At 39.6% G+C, this 19609-nt stretch overlaps 1 long non-coding RNA gene across 3 annotated transcripts in view; it reads right to left on the bottom strand.

The window, feature by feature from the left end:
- Positions 1-910: 910 nt before the first annotated feature.
- LOC118155732 overlaps positions 911-19609 on the bottom strand; it is a 26023-nt gene continuing 7324 nt past the window's right edge. Inside the window, exon 3 of one of the 3 annotated variants that reach the window (XR_004745999.1) lies at positions 911-924. This is a non-coding gene — a long non-coding RNA (uncharacterized LOC118155732). Of the gene's footprint in view, positions 925-14073; positions 14085-14830; positions 14842-19609 lie in introns of those variants that run through there. The other 2 variants (XR_004746004.1, XR_004745994.1) reach the window with 2 other exon arrangements.

Genomic DNA, 19609 nt, shown 5'->3' with positions numbered 1-19609 from the left:
GGAAGAGGAAGTTCAACCCATCTCGTTCATCCCAGTTTGATGCCAGCGTCAGTGATGGATGCCTAGAGTCTGGAGAAAGGTCATGGTTCAGCAGGAGAGTTCTACAAGACCAAGGGTAAGGTCCTGCACCTGGGCTAGGCCAATCCCCAGTACAAATACTAGCTGGATGGAGAGCAGCCCTGATGAGAAGGATTTGGGGATGTCACTTGATGAGAAGCTCAATATGAGCCAGCAATGCGTGTTTGCAGCTCAGAAACCAACTGTATCCTGGGCTGCTGTATTGGGTCTACATGGCAAGGTTTTGGTAGTGGGGGGCTGCAGGGGTGGCCTCTCTAAGAAGAATCCAGGAGCTGCCCTGTGTTCGATAAGGGCCAGTTTCAGCCAGCTCCAAAAGGTCCTGAAACTGCCCAGAGCCAAGCCAGTAGGTGATGTTGTTTGTGCCTCTGTGAGAGCAGAGTTAAGAAAGGGAAAAAACATCTGCACAACAGCATCTGGGAGAGTGAGGAGTGAAAAACAGCCTTGCAGATACCAAGGTCAGTGCAGAAGGAGGGCATGAGGTGCTTCAGGTTCTGGAGCAGAATTTCCCGTGTGGCCTGTGGAGAGGACCATGGTGAAGCAGTTTTCCCCCTACAGCCCATGGAGTACCAGGGCACCTCTCCCATGAAGACAGGCTGAAAGAGTTGGGGTTGTTCAGCCTGAGGAAGAGAAGGCTCTAGAGAGACCTCAGAGTGGCTTTCCAGTATCTAAAGGGGACGTACAAGAAAGCAGGATAGGGACTCTTTATCAGGGAGTGTAGTGGTGGGACAAGGGGGTAATGGCTTTAAACTAAAAGAGGGTAGATTTAAATTAGATATAAGGAATAAATTATTTGCTCTGAGGGTGGTGAGGCCCTGGAACAGGCAGCCCAGAGAAGCTGTAAATGCCCTACCCCTGGAAGTGTTCAAGGCCAGGTTGGATGGGGCTTTGAGCAACCTGGTCTAGAGGAAGGTGTCCCTGCCCATGTCAGGGGGCTGGAATTGGATGATCTTTAAAGTCCCTTCCACTTGAAACCATTCTATGATTCTGTGGTTCTGATTCTATGCTATGAAAGGCCTGTTCTTTCCTACAGCTCAGTAAACCTGCCTAGCCTAAAGCAGGTCCCTCTTCAGTCACCTTCTGAAAAGTCTTGGCTACAGTATGTACCTTGCACAACAAGGCACCCAGGAACTGGGCATTGCAAAGCCAAAATGCCTTTAAAGACCTGGACTGACAATAGTATTTCCCTTAAATTTCTTTCTTTCTTCAGATATGCATTTCAGTGTATTCTGGATTTCATCTGGGAGCATAGGAAATTTCCATGTCCTTTGAAGTATCTGATGTCTGATACCTTTGATATAATATGCCCTTAAATGTTTCAGAAATATACTTGATGACTTCCATTATGACTTCCATTTGTCATAAACAGCACTCAGCTTGACAAATGGAATAGCTGTTTATTCATAATGTTTTAAAAGTCACTATCATTCTACTTGGTTTTGCAATTAAGACACGATCTTTTATTTCAAAGCAACTCCCTTACTACTCAAATACAAAACTTTTTAATGTATAGTCTGATATTAAACCATACTCCTGGACATTGTGTCCTTCTAGTTAGGTAAAGAGAACAGAGAGGTCATTTTTTATATGTATTGCTATTTGTTTGAAGATCTCCTGGCAGTTTCCAGGCAATAAAGAAACCAATGAACCTTATTTTCTGACAGATCCACAGGTTTAGGGGCTTTGCTTGCTTAAAAGAAAGGCTTGTCCTTTGATAAAAAAATTATAATCATTCTTTTTTTCTACTCTATTCTGAATACTGATTCCAATATATGCGTTGAAGAATTCAGATGGGACAGAAACTCGCAAATTGCTAAAATGTTTCATTTAAATCTTGTATTTTAACAGAGCACTCCTTAAAGAGATTCAGGAACTGCTGGCCAACCTATAGCTAAACCACGTTATGAATCATTGTAGAAGGCAGGGAAAGGTTTAGGAGTTGCTATACACTAATAAAGTCATGGGATGCATAAGTTTCCAGAAAGGATATGGACCAGAAAGAAATGCTGATCTCCAAGGAAGTCTGAAAATAATCCTAAATCACCAGATGTCCTCCATGAATCCTGGAAGTTTAAAACTCCTCTAGGAATCTATTTTGTTTGGTTGTTTGTTTTTTAAACTGTGAACTGGTTGAATTACAGTGAAGAAAGCCCTTGGGTTGCTAACTATCTGATAATGATACTACCTACCTGATAGGTCCTTCTTTGTTTCTGGGCTTTTTACCCCTTCCTCAGCATATGGTATGGTGAGATAATTTTCTCTGTTAAAAATTATTTGCAGTATTGACAATCACAAATTGAGGAACTCTTTGCTTCAAAACTGGATGCACATATATTGGTTTAAAGAGACAGACAATACCAGAAGAAGGAGTGGAGGAGTGGCAAATTTGACCAGGCATCATTCAGTTGTTAATGATGTATTAAAAAGCACTCTCAGATATTAAATTCTGGCAACCAAAGTGTGTATGTGTAAGTTACTTGTGATCTTTAATGTGAACAAATATAAACTAGACAAGGTCTAAGTTCAAAAATAGATCATTGCTATCTACCTTGAGATGGCAGAAAATCTTCAGTAAATCTTGTATTTCAGTTGACTTAGCATGATACTTTTCTTAGCATCAAAACAAAATGAATTTTTTGTGCTACTTGACTTTATAGGCATTTGGACATTTTCTTTCCCCTGGTTTTATTTTGTCCCTGGGGAAAAAAAAAAAAATAAATAAATAAATAAATAAATAAATAAATAAATAAATAAATGTGATTGTCTCCATATGAATTAAGTCAGGCTGAAAGAACAAATCAGTGACTTTGAAACAGCAGCAGTCTCTCCTGAAAATGACAGGACCTGGGGACATATAACTCTCTAAAGACAGTCATCTTTAAGCACTGAACAAAATTCTTTGATGATTGTTCGCTGCAGTTATATACTTGATATGATGACTCAAAGGAATGATTTGGTGAATGAAAGAATAGACTTGCTAAATAGAATGATAATGTCAGAAAATCATAAGTTCCAAGGCAGAACATCTAAAATTGACTAGGAATTGATTTGGCATGCTTCCTAGTACCATAGGATATTAAGGAAATTAAAACAGGGAGGGTAATTCATAAACTAAAGTGGGAATTTAAAACAAAAATCACAGAATGGTTTGGATGCTTGATAGTGTGAAATCAACGTAAATTATTTAAACACAGGAACAGCACCAAACCTTTCAAATTTAGGGGTCTGTTGTGGGTGTTTCCAGAGCATTAAATAAAACTTTACCTTCCCAATAAATTGAAATAATACTAGAGCTGCATTTATTATCTGTATGTATTCACTTCCACGTGATTATACTCTTTAAAGCAAAATAGCAAATAGGACAATTTGCTGTGTCAGGATAATGAAGTCTTAATGTCCAATTCCTTTTTTTTTTTTTTTTTTTTTTTTGGTGTAAGATATAGCAATCTTTACTAATGTTGATAGCCAGCTTAGAGACTTAAAATAAGCATGCACCCTGAGGATATGCATTAAAGAGAAAATTCATGCATTTTTTACCCTGGAGGAGGTACGATGTTTGTGGGTCACTGATTCAGAGAAACTGAGATAGAAACAGATGACCTGAACATCAACTCCTGCAATAGTTAGAGAGTGAGGTTAAAGGGAACCTCTACAACACTATTATATACAAAATGTTTTAAGAAAATTCTGCTTCGTGAAGCTGTTGACATTCAGTGACACTTTCATATCAGGGCATTCTTCCTTCCTGAAAAGCTGGAGTTTTAGTCTCTAGCAATGGCTCAGCCTTTTTTTTTTAAAAAAAAAAATATATATATTTCTGCCTGAAGGTTGGTTAAAAAGTCTAACAAAAGGGAACAACTTCCACATTGCTGCCAAAAATATTAATTGACTATTTATGGCTAAATAAGCAATGGGGCCTTCATGTCCCGGGCATGCTTCCCACAGCACACAGCGCTCTGCATTTTCTGGGGGCAAGAGCAGTGTTTTATTCACAAGCATTTCCAGACTTCTTCAGGTTCCAGTGAGGATAAAGTTAAAAGAATTTCTTTTTGCCCCCTTTCCACTTGGGAAATTGACATTTCTTCCTTTGTCCATTAACTTCTTCAGGTTTCTGAAAATATGACCACAAGCTCTCCTCCCATTCCCTTATGGCCTCACATCATATGTGAAAACAGATGTTGGTGGCCTTGGGAGATATTCCTTCCTTAATAACTCTGCTGCAGGTGTAGAAAGGTAATAAATAAAATTCAGATCTAGCCATAACTATTTTAGGTTACTAGAGCCTCTAAAAAAAAAGATACTTAATGATCTGGGCAATGTTTTTTTAAGTAAAATGAAAATTGGCCACTTATTCATTATGATCTTATGTTCTTCACAGGGGAAAAATGGCAGGAAAATGAGTGAAACAAAACCTTGCTGTCTTTTTCTGATCACAGCTTCATGATACCAGAAGTGCTAATTTACCTCCCACAGAAAAAAATAAAAATAAAAATAAATAAATAAATAAATAAATAAATAAATAAATAAATAAATAAATAAATAAAAAGTTCAGGTAACATTTCAGAAGTCCTCATCTCAGAAGATGTCTCTGAAGAACTACTAGAACTGAGAATCGTAAGTCCTGGAGTAAGTCCTGGAGTAGAGTCATCAGGTAATTAGTTGCTGACAGAGCTTTTTACACTTGAAAAGGTGAAATTCTGATGGTTATGAAGAATTCAAGGAATAGTCTTGGATAACAATAAAATAAAACAGAAAAAAAAAAATAATAAATAAAAATAAAAATAAAAAATCAATAGTTCATTCTGGTAGTTCCAAAACACTGTTTTTCATTTGTGTAGAAATGAAAAGATTTTGATGAACAGAGGCATCCCTAAGACATCTAATTAGGAAATCTAGTCTCATCTTTCCTCCTCACCTAATTCAGAACAAGTCTTTTGACCAATTTTTCTCCTTGTCTCAATGATTTCTTTTAGCATTAGTGTGTAAACTATTTTATATGAAGTAAATCAGTTTCAAAGTAAGATATGCAAAGAATTCAATATTTCTTGCAGACCAGCTGGTAATTGCTGCAAGGAAGCAGAAGGCTTGACAAACTGAGGCAGAAATGTAGGATTTGTACTGTGTCTCCAATATCCCATTTTAAAAGCTATCTATTTGGTTGAAATTGGAAAGGGAAATCAGCTCCATATTTCTAGACTAGTGTGGGATCTATAACATTAAAACTTAGATCTAAACTTTTGATGGTGCTAGAAATGCCTGGGAAAAATAAATAAATAAATAAATAAATAAATAAATAAATAAATACATAATAGATATACAACGCTACCTTTAAAATTAGCTGATGATCAAGAAACAAAGTTTGCAGTCAACCTGAATTGGCCCTTTTTTTCTCTTTAATTCTCATTAAGACTTACTGAAAAAAAGTCACAAATGTAACTTATATCACCAGAGTCACCATTCCTGTTTCATAGAGAAAAAAATAAAATCCAGTATTTTCCTTTAAATGTTTGACATATTTTAAATCTGACATTTTTAGATCCATTTTATTAAATACTGATATCTCTTTAACCTGTTTTACCATTGGAAAGTTCAAACCAATAGGCTTTACATTTGGACTAGAAAGTATGGTCCTTCTCAGTTTCTTCAGGTAGTGAATTCCATTATTTTATTCTAAGTTCCAAAAATATGATGACTCACTGCCTTTCTCATGTAGTTAGGTAGTTAAATTCTGAAGGTCAGAGTAACCCAGGCCTTGCTCAGTCAGAGGCTGGAAAACACTAGATGAAACATTAAATGTGACTCAGTGTTCCTTCTATCAAGAGTTAGTGTCAAGAGCAAAACAGTGGGTGTAGGTACTTACAGTGTTCAGGCTTCAGTAATCTTCATCATGATAATTAATTCATGAGCTAAGCAAGATATATACAATTAAGGTCATTTCATCACCAAAAAAACAATGAAAAGTCTCTTAGTCCTGGTGTTTGAGTATAGGTTGCTGTTTATATGTCTAGGTTCAGAGGGGTTCCTAGAAACTAAAGGCTGTTTTGATGATTTGTGCAACATGTCTTCAGATGAAGAAGCAAATATGATGGAAAGCTCCCTAGGGGCTTTATTCTGCCTGCAGGCCTAACCTCTGTCTTACCTGGATTTAGTTTCAATTAACTCCTTGTCAGCTATGTGCTGATCTCAGTCAGGCACCAGACCAATCAGCAGCCTTCATAATCTCTGACAAATAAACCAGTCTTTCTTTCATATTTGGTTGCTAATGGTGAATATTCTGATTCAGCATTATTTTGCATTTTTGCAGTTATTTATGCTCCATCTCAGTGTCTATGGAAAGGTGCTTTCTCTAATTCAAACATATTTGGTTTTTGTTGTTGTTGTTTTTTATTTGTTTGTTTTCCAGTCATAGCGAATGGATCTCTAGATATTTGATTTATATGTTTTTATGGTCTACATTGGTTTACTTTCTGCCTTTCTTTAGCTTTGCTAGGCAACTTCTAAATCAGTGTATCCCCAAGACAGGTAAATCATTTACTACCTGTACAATCAGCAAATAAATCCATATTTATTATTGTAAAAAGATTTGTCCCAGGTGACTAACTTAAATGCAGTCATAAAAAAGTATTTATCCAACAAGGTACCTTTTAGAGTTTATTTGAAACCTGCCTGGAGTGGACCTGACACAAGGAACTTCTTTAAATGTTACCTCTAGCCATGAACTGATATTAAAGTACATTTCATTTACTATCATCTGAAAGCCAGATTCTGCTTTACTACTGTGTGGTTGTTTGGTATGTCAGAAACTGTGATAAAAGGTACTAGCTAGGTAGAAGCTATTTGCCAAGCTATTCAGCATCTTATTCAAGAGTATGATGATGAGACAGACAAAATATATATATAACCCTTCCTGATAAGGAAGGGTTCTAAGGGCACCTTGGTGATCCAGACTTATTCCCATTGCTTAATGGAGTGGGAACCTAAAAAGGTATTCATAGCAAAGAGTTATATCTCACAAATTACTTCAGAAGTCCTTGAATACACCGTAGGAGTATCCTAAGAAAACTAAGTGGTATCCAGTTTCTGCTTACATATCAAGTATGATCCAGGGAAGCTTTTGAGCTAGTTGCAGAGGCCTATCATACAGAAATCAGTCCTTAGAAAAGTCTGAATGGAAGATGGAAATAACATCTCTCTATCCAACACCTTATTTTAGTATGTAGTTTAAGGTACTTCTTCCCTCCAAAAAATGTCATAGAATCATAGAATATACTAGGTTGGAAGGGACCATAAGGATCATGAAGTCCAAATCCTGGTACCACACAGGTCTACCCAAAAGTTTAGACCATGTGACTAAGTGCACAGTCCAATCTCTTCTTGAATTCAGACAGGCTTGGTGAAGTGACTACTTCACTTGGGAGCCTGTTCCAGTGCGCAACCAACCTCTCGGTGAAGAACCTCCTCCTGACGTCAAGCCTAAACTTCCCCTGCCTCAGCTTAACCCCTTTCCTGTGGGTCCTGTCACTGGTGTTTGTGGAGAAAAGGTCTCCTGCCTCTCCACTCCCCCTCACGAGGAAGTTGTAGACCATGATGAGGTCCCCCCTCAGCCTCCTCTTCTCCAGGCTGAATAGGCCCCTGTCCTTTTCTTTATACTCATTGTATAAGTCAACCTATTACTATCATAGTACACTACATTGTACTATCAACCTAGTATTGCAATAATGCTAATGATTTCCAAGTGTATTATTTATGCTGGAAATAAAAATTTTCTCCTCCTTAGGTATTGCAGAAGAAAAGATTGTGAACTAAGTTCGTTGTTGGCTTTTGTTTAACATAGCAGTGAGGATATAAGGAAAACCTATAGCACGCACTGAATGTTATGGATTGTCTCAGAATTCATGCAGGCCAGGTGACACCTTGGATGCCTGGAGAAGGTGCCTTGAGGAGGATCCACATTGATATCCTATTAAACAGTCATTTTCTAAGTAGTCTATATTAATTTAATGCACTTCTATGTTAAGGGGAAAGAAAGAAGCAGTAAAGCTTCAAGTTGTGTGGTTTTTGTTACAATTATAGTGTTCTCATAAGCAAGGAGAAAAAATAAATAAATAAAAACAAGTATTCTACTACAAAAAGTTGCAGAACAGAAACTAGCTACTGAAGAACTATGGATGTACTTTATTTTCTAGGCTTCGTAGTGTTCAGTATTTTCATTAAAAATCAGGACAGTGGAATAAAGTGATGACAAAACGTTAAAGTGACATTGATCAGGCAGGGAACTCAGGCCTTTGGAAGACAACCTCAGAATGCAAAATTATCTCTGCAGTTTGCCACAGTCACCAGTTGTAAAGTCCTTACATTACTGGTAACACAAAATGGACAGAACTTAGTAGGCAGCCAAGCAAAGGAGAGCAAAATTGCATCAAGAGGTAGCTAATGAGCACTAGTTGCAATGGAAAGGCCTCTGCTGAGTATTACACATTCATTTCACAACATTTAGGAAAAAAATAGACTAGTTAGAAAGAATTGAAATGAGACCATCAAAATCATTAAAAAATAAAATTGGAAATGCAGATGTGAGGACAGGTATTTTGCCTTTGGTTACTTTAGAGAAGACAGCAATTGAATCTTCCAATATAAAAGGTTGCTATTAATGAGAGATCAATAGTTTTTTATGTCCCATGCGTGCCGCACATGAAGTATTAAACTTAATTTCCAGCAATGGAAATTTTGAATAGATCAGAAAACACACTTCTAACTATATGGATAGTTAAAAGTCAGAACAGTCTGTTTAATGGGCTGCAGAAACAGTATAATTTCAAGCTTTAAAAGAAGACATACCAGCTTCTGTCAGAAACTGGCTGTATTTTTGTCTTCTCAAAAAAAAAAAAAAAAAAAAAAAAAGGTCTTTTACTTTTTTTTTTTTTTTCTACATCGTTTTGTTTTAACTTTTTTAGAAGATTTGTACTTAGCTGATAACATTTACTTTTAGGTTTAAGGTTTATTTTCCACAAGCCCATTATGATTTTTCAGGATAGAAACATCGCATCCAGTTTACGAATAATCTGGAAGCTATTAGGCTTATAGAAAATTCCTCCTGTTTTACTCACCTGTTCTTGATAATGTAGTATTAATGAAGCCAGTGTTGTAATCCAGGTTTCTACTATGGGTAATCACTAAAACACAGAAAGATTCTAAATAAAAAATACTAAAATAAAGCCTACCAGGGGAGGTGCCCCGCTAGACCTTCTGTTCACTAACAGAGAAGGACTGGTGGGAGATGTGCTGGCAGGGGGCTGTCTTGGGCAGAGTGACCACAAAATGGTAGAGTTCTCAATACTTGGCAAAGTCAGGAAGGGGACCAGTAAAACCGCTGTCTTGGACTTCCAGAGGACTGACTTTGAGCTGTTCAGGACACTGGTTGGCAGAATCCCTTGGGAGGTGGTTCTAAAGGACAGAGGAGCACAATAAGACTGGGTGCTCTTCAAGAAAGAAATCTTAATGGCTCAGGAGTGGTCTGTCCCCACGTGCCCAAAGATGAGCCGGCGCGGAAGAAGACTGGCCTGGCTGAACAGAGAGTTGTGGCTCAAGCTTAGGAGAAAAAAGAGGGTTTATAATCTTTGGAAAAGAGGGCGAGCCACTCAGGGGGACTACAAGGATGTTGCGAGGCGGTGCAGGGACAAAATCAGAAAGGCCAGAGCTCATCTGGAGCTCAATCTGGCTACTGCTGTTAAAGATAACAAAAAATGTTTTTATAAATACATCAGTACAAAAAGGAGGACTAAGGAGAATCTCCACCCTTTACTGGATGTGGGGGGAAACTTAGTAACCAGAGATGAGGAAAAAGCTGAGGTGCTTAACGCCTTCTTTGCCTCAGTCTATAGCAGCAAAACCAGTTGTTCTCTGGACGCCCAATACCCTGAGTTAGTGGAAGGGGATGGGGAGCAGAATGTGGCCCCCACAATCCACGAGGAAATGGTTGGTGACCTGCTACAGCATTTGCATGCACGCAAGTCGATGGGGCTGGATGAGATCCAGCCGAGGGTACTGAGAGAACTGGCAGAAGAGCTGGCCAAGCCACTTTCCATCATTTATTGGCAGTCTTGGCTATCAGGGGAGGTTCCAGTCAACTGGCGGCTAGCAAACGTGACACCCATCTACAAGAAGGGCCAGAGGGCAGACCCAGGGAACTACAGGCCTGTCAGTTTGACCTCAGTGCCAGGGAAGCTCATGGAGCAGATTATCTTGGGTGTCATCATGCAGCACTTGCAGGGCAAGCGGGCGATCAGGCCTAGTCAGCATGGGTTTATGAAGGGCAGGTCCTGCTTGACGAACCTGATCTCCTTCTATGACAAGGTGACACGCTTAGTGGATGAGGGAAAGGCTGTGGACGTGGTCTACCTTGACTTCAGTAAGGCTTTTGACACCGTTCCCCACAGCATTCTCCTCAGGAAACTGGCTGCTCATGACTTGGACTGGCGTACACTTTGTTGGGTTAAGAGCTGGCTGGATGGCCGGGCCCAGAGAGTTGTGGTGAATGGAGTCAAACCCAGGTGGAGGCCCGGGTCACTAGAGGAATCCCCCAGGGCTCAGTACTGGGGCCAGTCCTCTTTAACATCTTCGTCGATGATCTGGACGAGGGGAACGAGTGCACCCTCAGCAAGTTTGCAGACGACACCAAGTTAGGTGCGTGTGTCGATCTGCTCGAGGGTAGGCTTCCTGCAGAGCCGCAGGAAGATCTGGATAGGCTGGACTGATGGGCTGAGGCCAGTGGTATGAAGTTCAACAAGGCCAAGTGCCGGGTCCTGCACCTGGGGCACAACAACCCCAAACAGCGCTACAGGCTGGGAGATGTGTGATTAGAAAGCTGCCTGGCAGAGAAGGACCTGGGAGTATTGGTTGACAGTCAGCTGAATATGAGCCAGCAGTGTGCTCAGGTGGCCAAGAAGGCCAACAGCATCCTGGCTTGCATAAGAAACAGTGTGGCCAGCAGGTCCAGGGAAGTGATTGTCCCCCTGTTCTCGGCTCTGGTGAGACCGCACCTCGAGTACTGTGTTCAGTTTTGGGCCCCTCGCTACAAGAAGGACATCGAGGTGCTTGAGCGAGTCCAGAGAAGGGCTACAAAGCTGGTGAAGGGTCTGGAGAACAAGTCTTACGAGGAGCGGCTGAGGGAGCTGGGACTGTTTAGCCTGGAGAAGAGGAGGCTCACGGGTGACCTTATCACACTCTACAGGTACCTGAAAGGAGGCTGTAGCGAAGTGGCGGTTGGTCTATTCTCCCACGTGCCTGGTGACAGGATGAGGGGGAATGGGCTAAAATTGTGCCAGGGGAGGTTTAGGTTGGATATTATGAAGCACTTCTTTACTGAACGGGTTGTTAGTCACTGGAATAGGCTGCCCAGGGAAGTGGTTGACTCACCATCCCTGGAGGTCTTTAAAAGACTTTTAGATGTAGAGCTTAGGGATATGGTTTAGTGGAGGACTTGTTCGCATTAGGTCAGAGGTTGGACTCGGTGATCTTGGAGGTCTCTTTCAACCTAGACTATTCTGTGATTCTGTGATTCTGTGAAGGCAGAAACTACTAGTTACAACATTTATTGATCAGGGTTACAGGTTTTAGCAGAAAGAATGAATCGGTAAACTATGATTTTGTAATATTAGAAGCAGTGAATCTTAATCTAGATAATACAGGATTCAGTGCAAAAGTTTTAGAAAAAAATGAAAAATAATACCCCTATAAAAACAGAAGTGTGAAAGATTTTGAAATATTACTCGAGGATGAGTTACGATGTGGCCAAAATGTCCTGTGGTCAGAAAGTTACCAACGGAAGCTGAAGTCCATGTTCAGGAAAGAAACAAAGAAGCTTTAGAAGAGAATACAATTCTGTATTAAAACATAAGTCATGATAAAGATACAGGAAGAAGATGCAGAGAGAGAAGAAATTAGAAATTATACTTGAGTTTTCCTTGATGAAAGGACCAAGACAATACAGTATCAGAAGGGGAAAAAAAAAAAAATTAATGATAATAATAAAAAAAAGGTTCTTCCAAATGCAGGAGAACAGCAGAAGACAGGGCACCTAGAAATATGCACCAAAATAAAGCAGGAGATCAGAGCTTCATGGTCACAGAAAAAGAATATGCCATATCCACCTGTTGGAAACAGTTTATCAGTGTATTGCTTATACTGAAGTGAATAGGAACTGAGCAACAAAACTTCCCAATATCAGCTTAGCTGCACAATAAGAAAACTCAGCTGATCTTGTTAGTTCAGGAGAGTTAATATTATTATTTTGTCCCAGAAAATGTTGTTGATGCTGCCTCTTTTATTTTCTGCCAGAGAAATGAAATAATTTGATTAGCTAGTTTACTTTTGACTGTGGTTTGAATTTTTTTCACTTATTTCTATTTTTTAAATGAAATTTGAGCTCATTTTTTGAGCTCAATTTTCCTTATTTTGCAATAAAAAATACATGGAAAAGAACAGAGACTGAACTTATTTACTTAACTATGTTTTGTTGAAATGCAGTCTCTGTGATATTTTCTTCTCAGACAGATAACTGCTTGTTTAAGCTTCTGGGCTATCACAGACCCAACTTTCCTTTTATGATGTCGCTGCTATTACATTTTAAGGAACTGTATCTAAGTTTTAGCATCCACCATTCTTTTATTGATTTGGAAAAGAAACTATATACAGAGCCTAAATTCTCACTTCAGCCAGAGAAAAACAGAACAAACTTAATAAAGAAACACAATCCTTTGAGACAGCTACTACAGTCTGCAGAAGAGAAAGAAACTAAGCAATTTATATATATACAACTACCTTTTTGTGTCCAATGTGAGAAAAGCACAGTATATTTCTGCATAAGAAAAGTGCTCAGCATTCTCTGGAACATGAAATGTCTTCAGTTGAGCAGCAAAAAATCTAATTACTTTTGAGTTTTAAAAAATTTGTTTTCTGCAGAAATAATAATAATTATTATTATTATTATTATTTTTCCCCAATAAAAAGTCCACAAGGGCACCTGCAATGTAGCACAGCTTTTAATCTATACAAGCTGAGTTCATCATTTTAACTTGATATTAGAAAAGTATCACCAAATTATATAAGCTCAGGGCCAGGCAATAATTTAAACCTCTTTGAAACAAATAAAAATCAACTGGAAAAGTGTAATAGCATATCAGTCCCATTGTTGCTTTTTTATATATGTGTCTCCTGTCAATCTGAATTTTAATCTTTCCATGTTCTGAATATTTCCATTTTATAATTTAATACCACTGAAATTCAATATGTAAATTAAAAGTTTTAGCCACAGGAGAAAAGATGAAGCCAGTCAAATGGGGACTTAAAGCTTCAGGGAAAGTACCAGAAATATTACACTTCATGCTTCTATAGAGCCTTACATGTTCAAAGTGCTGTATGAACATTCATTAGTGGAAAAAACCTCCTTTCATCCTCCCATGCTAATTAGTGATAGAAGTAGCAAAACGTTAGTAGCGCTAATGTGCATATACACTGCACAATATTGTGCTCTACCATGTATTAATTCATGTATTAATTAGCATGAGAGTAAGAGAGAAAACTTTTACTGGAAATATTCCAGGAGAGCACAAGCAGCAGGAGAGAAAAAACTGTTCCAAATTATTTTTCTTTTATATCTTGTTACCTTCAAGTAAAATAAGTAAATCAAAAGAAAATAGAAGATCTGAATAGAAAAAAGGAGAAAACATGCAATGTTCTGATTTTGGTTTGTTCTTTTTATTTAGTTAGTTAATTTATTGTCATAATGAAAAGGGGAGTATTTTTTAATGATGAATCTTCATACATCCTCATTCACCTTGTTTCCTGTATTCAAAGTAACCATCAGAGTAACTGTCTGCTGTTTGAACCTCAATTAAATATTATTGGTAAGTCATCTTCCATTATAACCCTGCCATTATTCCCCATAGTGAGCTTTTAAGTCACACAAATTGAGCACTGTGACTTTCTCAGATGGTGTGCAGGGTGTAGATCTCTAAAATGTTTCTTGGAATCTCTCTCTTCCTTGAAGAAGTCACTAACTGGAATTTTAATGTGATTTTCCACTGCTTTGTTTTACTTTAGATTACATTTTCATTTGAACCATTTTTTTTCCCAGTAATTTACTTTATCAATGAGAAATGCAAAAATCGATAGTACTTTTAGGAATAATTTCTGTTCATTTCCATGATTAAAATTTTATTTTCTGTTTTGTTTTGTTTTGTTTTTCCCATTCTACTGGTAATTTATGAGGAAGAAAAATGGAACTACATTCTGGTGGAGTGAAGGTAAATAAGGCTTCTTTTTTTTTTTTTTTTCCTACAGGTACATAAAACTAAAGTTTAATGTTAGAGTTTTTTGTTTTGTTTTGTTTCTACCAGAAAAGCTTAATTTAAATACTTTTTTAAAAAAGACAACAAATTATGAGTGCTCAAAGAAAATATTCTAAATAATACCACATATTTTGTTTCAAAGCAAGCATTTTCATTAAATAAAAATATCAATTTCTGTATATCAGTCTTATATCCTTCAAAGCCATGTGCAGAAGAAAGAGATAAATTTTTAAGTAAAGTGAATGTTTAATCCAATTTTTCCCCACCATCTTCTCTGAGGTTTGGAATCTTTATCATATGGGATACTATTAAAAATGTAACTCACTTCTGGCTTCTGAAGTTTTTACTCACATGAGGAAGGACAAAATATTCTAGCAAAAGTCAGAGTTCATAAAGAGAAGGCAGCCATGTGGAAAATCTTATTATCACATATGATTTCTTGAAAAAAAAAAAAACAAACAAACAAACAAACAAACAAACAAAAAAAAACATGTACAGGGACTTAATAGAACAGAGAAATAATTTGTTTGTTCACCCACAGATGCAAGGGTATACCTAACATTACAAATTTATTCAGTGAACTAATATACTGCAGATATTAGTTATGCATATTTTTTCTTACTGATTTGTCAGAAGGCTTCCTCTCTCTGACAAAGTAAATTTTCCTCCCCTCCCCTCCCTTCCCCTCTATTCCTCTCCTTTAACCTCCCTTCCCCTCTCTCCCTCTCCCTCTATTCTTTCCAGAGTAACTCAATATCAAAAAGGTTAAATGTTGTTAACTGGATTGGTGCATTTTTTTCCATAACTAGTTCATAATCCATCTCTTATCATCTATCCAAACAAATATATGGTATATATTGGACAACTGAGGAAGTAACAAGCACACTTTGTGACTAAAACCCCAGTATGTATATTACATATTAGTATATATGTATAACACTATACAAACAATTGATAAATAGTAGGTATCACTAATAATGGATCAATATTTCCATGTATTATAAATAACTGAGTTTAGGATGAACATCTCTGTTCTGTAATGAGTCTCTAGAACATGGAGATAGCACTGTTATTTTTCTAGGATTTTTTTCTTTTTTTCCTGCTAATTATCTGTCTTTCGCAAGGAAGCCAAAAATTCATCTCCACTGTAAAAAAATACTGGATTACATAGCAGAACAATATGATGAATTTTAACTATAATTTTCGTCTTTCTATCACACAATAGCATGCACATTTTTCCTTCACTTGATAGGAAAAAAAAAAAAAAAATCCTGTAGAGATATATTTAGATTTGCAGGTGGCAAAAAATTGAATCATATTTGAATGCAGAAGAAAAATTTCAATACCAAAAAAAAGCTCCCCCCCCCCCCCCCCCCAAATACTCTTCAAAATTCATTTTTTTTTCTATATAAGTACTTGGAATTTTGAATTATTTATGAACATATTTTATTCTGAGAGTTTTACAACTAATTATAACCTTTTAAAATCTCAGGTTTTAAAAGTGTTGCTCAATTTTCTGCTTGCAAAATGTAATGGAATAATGCACTGATGTATTCTACTACTGTAGCAGAGTCATATTTTGCACACAAGTAATATTATTTATTTACAACATTTCTGTCACTGAGACAGAAAGACAGCAAAACAAACAGATAAACATTTTTAGAGGACATAATCTTCATTTATATTACATATCACATATTTACTTGTATCTTACTGATATTGCTAGTAAGACAACTATCCAAATCATTCTCTTGAGACCCCACATAGAGTACTGTGTTCAGCTCTGGGTACTGCAATACAAGAGAGACCTTTATTAGAGCTAGTCCAGAATCACAGAATCACAGAATCACAGAATTTCTAGGTTGGAAGAGACCTCAAGATCATCGAGTCCAACCTCTAACCTAACACTAACAGTCCCCACTAAACCATATCCCTAAGCTCTACATCTAAACGTCTTTTGAAGACTTCCAGGGATGGTGACTCCACCACCTCCCTGGGCAGCCTGTTCCAATGCCTCACAACCCTTTCAGTAAAGAAGCTCTTCCTAACATCTAACCTAAAACTCCTCTGGCGCAACTTTAGCCCATTCCCCCTCGTCCTGTCACCAGAGAACAGGCCAACCCCCACCTCTCTACAGCCTCCTTTAAGGTATCTGTAGAGAGCGATAAGGTTGCCCCTGAGCCTCCTCTTCTCCAGGCTGAATAAGCCCAGCTCCTTCAGCCGCTCCTCGTAGGACTTGTTCTCCAGGCCCCTCACCAGCTTCGTCACCCTTCTTTGGACCCGCTCAAGCACCTCGATGTCCTTCTTGTAGCGAGGGGCCCAAAACTGAACACAGTACTCGAGGTACGGCCTCACCAGAGCCAAGTACAGGGGGACGATCACCTCCCTAGCCCTGCTGGTCACACTATTTCTGACACAAGCCAGGATGCCGTTGGCCTTCTTGGCCACCTGAGCACACTGCTGGCTCATATTCAGCCGACTGTCCACTATCACTCCCAGGTCCTTCTCTGCCTGGCAGCTCTCCAACCACTCATCTCCCAGCCTGTAGCTCTGCTTGGGATTATTACGCCCCAGGTGCAGGACCCGGCACTTGGCCTTGTTGAACTTCATGCAGTTGACCCCAGCCCATCGGTGCAGCCTATCCAGATCCTCCTGCAGAGCCTTCCTACCCTTGAGCAGATTGACACTCGCACCTAACTTGGTGTCATCTGCAAACTTACTGAGGGTGCACTCAATGCCCTCGTCCAGATCATTGATGAAGATGTTAAAGAGGACCGGCCCCAGCACCGAGCCATGGGGGACGCCACTAGTGACTGGCCTCCAACTGGACTTGACTCCATTTACCACAACTCTTTGGGCCCGGCTATCCAGCCAGTTTCTAACCCAACGAAGCGTGCGCCAGTCCAAGCCAAGAGCAGCCAGTTTCTTGAGGAGAATGCTGTGGGAGACGGTGTCAAAAGCCTTGCTGAAGTCAAGGTAGACCACATCCACAGCCTTTCCCTCGTCCACCCAGCGCGACACTTTGTCATAGAAGGAGATCAGGTTCGTCAAGCAGGACCTGCCTTCCATAAACCCATGCTGACTGGGCCTGATCGCCTGCTTGCCCTTCAAGTGCCGCATGATGACTCCCAAGGGGATCTGCTCCATGAGCTTCCCTGGTACTGAGGTCAAACTGACAGGCCTGTAGTTCCCCGGGTCAGCCCTCCGGCCCTTCTTGTAGATGGGCGTCACATTCGCTAGCCGCCAGTCAGCTGGGACCTCCCCCGATAGCCAGGACTGCTGATAAATGATGGATAGTGGCTTGGCCAGCTCCTCTGCCAGTTCTCTCAGTACCCTTGGGTGGATCCCATCCGGCCCCATCGACTTGTGCACATCCAAGTGCCGTAGCAGGTCACCAACCAGTTCTTCGTGGATGGTGAGGGCCACATCCTGCTCCCCATCCCCTTCCATCAGCTCAGGGTACTGGGAATCCAGAGAACAACCGGTATTGCCGCTAAAGACTGAGGCAAAGAAGGTGTTAAGCACCTTCACCTTTTCCTCATCTCTTGTAACTAAGTTTCCCCCTGCATCCAGTAAAGGATGGAGATTCTCCTTTGTCCTCCTTTTTGTGTTGATGTATTTATAAAAGCGTTTTTTGTTATCTTTAACGGCAGTAGCCAGATTGAGCTCCAGATGAGCTTTGGCCTTCCTAATTTTGTCCCTGCACAGCCTCACTACATCCTTATAGTCCTCCCTAGTGGCCTGCCCACTTTTCCAAAGATTATAAACCCTCTTTTTTCTCCTAAGCTCAAGCCACAGTTCTCTGTTCAGCCAGGCTGGTCTTCTTCCCCGCTGGCTCATCTTTGGGCACATGGGAACAGACCGCTCCTGCGCCATTAGGATTTGCCTCTTGAAGAGAGCCCAGCCTTCCTGGACCCCTCTGCCCTTCAGAACCGCCTCCCAAGGGACTCTACCAACCAGTGTCCTGAGCAGCCCAAAGTCAGCTCTCCGAAAGTCCAGTACAGTGGTTTTACTGGTTCCCTTCCTGGCCTCGCCAAGAATAGTGAACTCCACCATTTCGTGGTCACTCTGCCCAAGACAGCTCCCGACAATCACATCCTCCACCAGTCCTTCTCTGTTTGTGAAGAGAAGGTCTAGCGGGGCACCACCCCTGGTAGGCTCACTAATCAGCTGCGTCAGGAAGCTATCTTCCACTTTCTCCAGAAACCTCCTAGACTGCTTTCTCTGGGCTGTGTTGTGCTTCCAAAATGTCCAGAGAAGGGCTACAAGGATAATCATAGAATTTGAAATTGAAAAAGCAGATTCTGTTCAGGATAGGTCTTATAATCACCTTTTAAGGTGGGATATGCCAGGTCCAAAATCTGAGGTTTAACTAAAAAGCAGGGGTGATGAAAAACATCTGTAAAGGTGGTGATGAGGATGGCGGGCACTCAAAAGAACAAGGATGCAAAGGTCCTGGCAACAAAATATTTCATATCTTTATATCATGTTTCTATGTCCTGTTGTACCATATGCAACTCTGCAGAGAAATAAGACATTGCTCAGGACCCACTCAAGCCATCCATTTCAAGCAGGAACAGTACCTTATTTAGATTTGTATATCACATTTAAATAAAGATATTTGGATGACATCTAGCACATTGCCTGGTCCAAAGGCAAGGTCCACTGGACATATTTTACAGGTGGAGCTGATGTTGGCAATACAGGTGTGCAATCAGCCCAACATTTTACCATCTGCATTGATATGAAAAGCTGAAACATAAAGGTCTAATCACAACAACAACAAAATCTTTCTTGCTTTTCTTATATTTTGCTCTTTCTTCAGAAAACCAGTTCCTTCATGTACTGTTGAAACCCAACCTCACTGCAGTTCATTACTAGTTACATCTTTATTAGTAATTTATGTCTGACTGAGGTACAGTCTGAAGTAAAGGCATGTGAACATCCATCCCATCCTGTGGTTAGCTTGCTTACAATCATGGCTGTGGTTTGTGCCAGATAACCATCTCCTGAACCCTGTTCGATAGAACAAGCCAGGGACACTTTCTTATCGGCAAACAGTAGATCCTGTGGTAAGACATGAGTTTAGTTAAACAGATATAAACTGTATTGTACACGGACCACAGAACAGGATGTGGTGGCTTGTGACAATCAGTCGCAACTATAAGAAGGTGTGTTTTTTTTCT

Source organism: Oxyura jamaicensis, chromosome 1 (genome assembly GCF_011077185.1).
Source record: "Oxyura jamaicensis isolate SHBP4307 breed ruddy duck chromosome 1, BPBGC_Ojam_1.0, whole genome shotgun sequence".
Lineage (NCBI taxonomy): Eukaryota > Metazoa > Chordata > Aves > Anseriformes > Anatidae > Oxyura > Oxyura jamaicensis.
The sequence above is the reverse complement of the archived record's forward strand: the minus strand, read 5'-3'. Positions and strand labels throughout refer to the sequence as shown.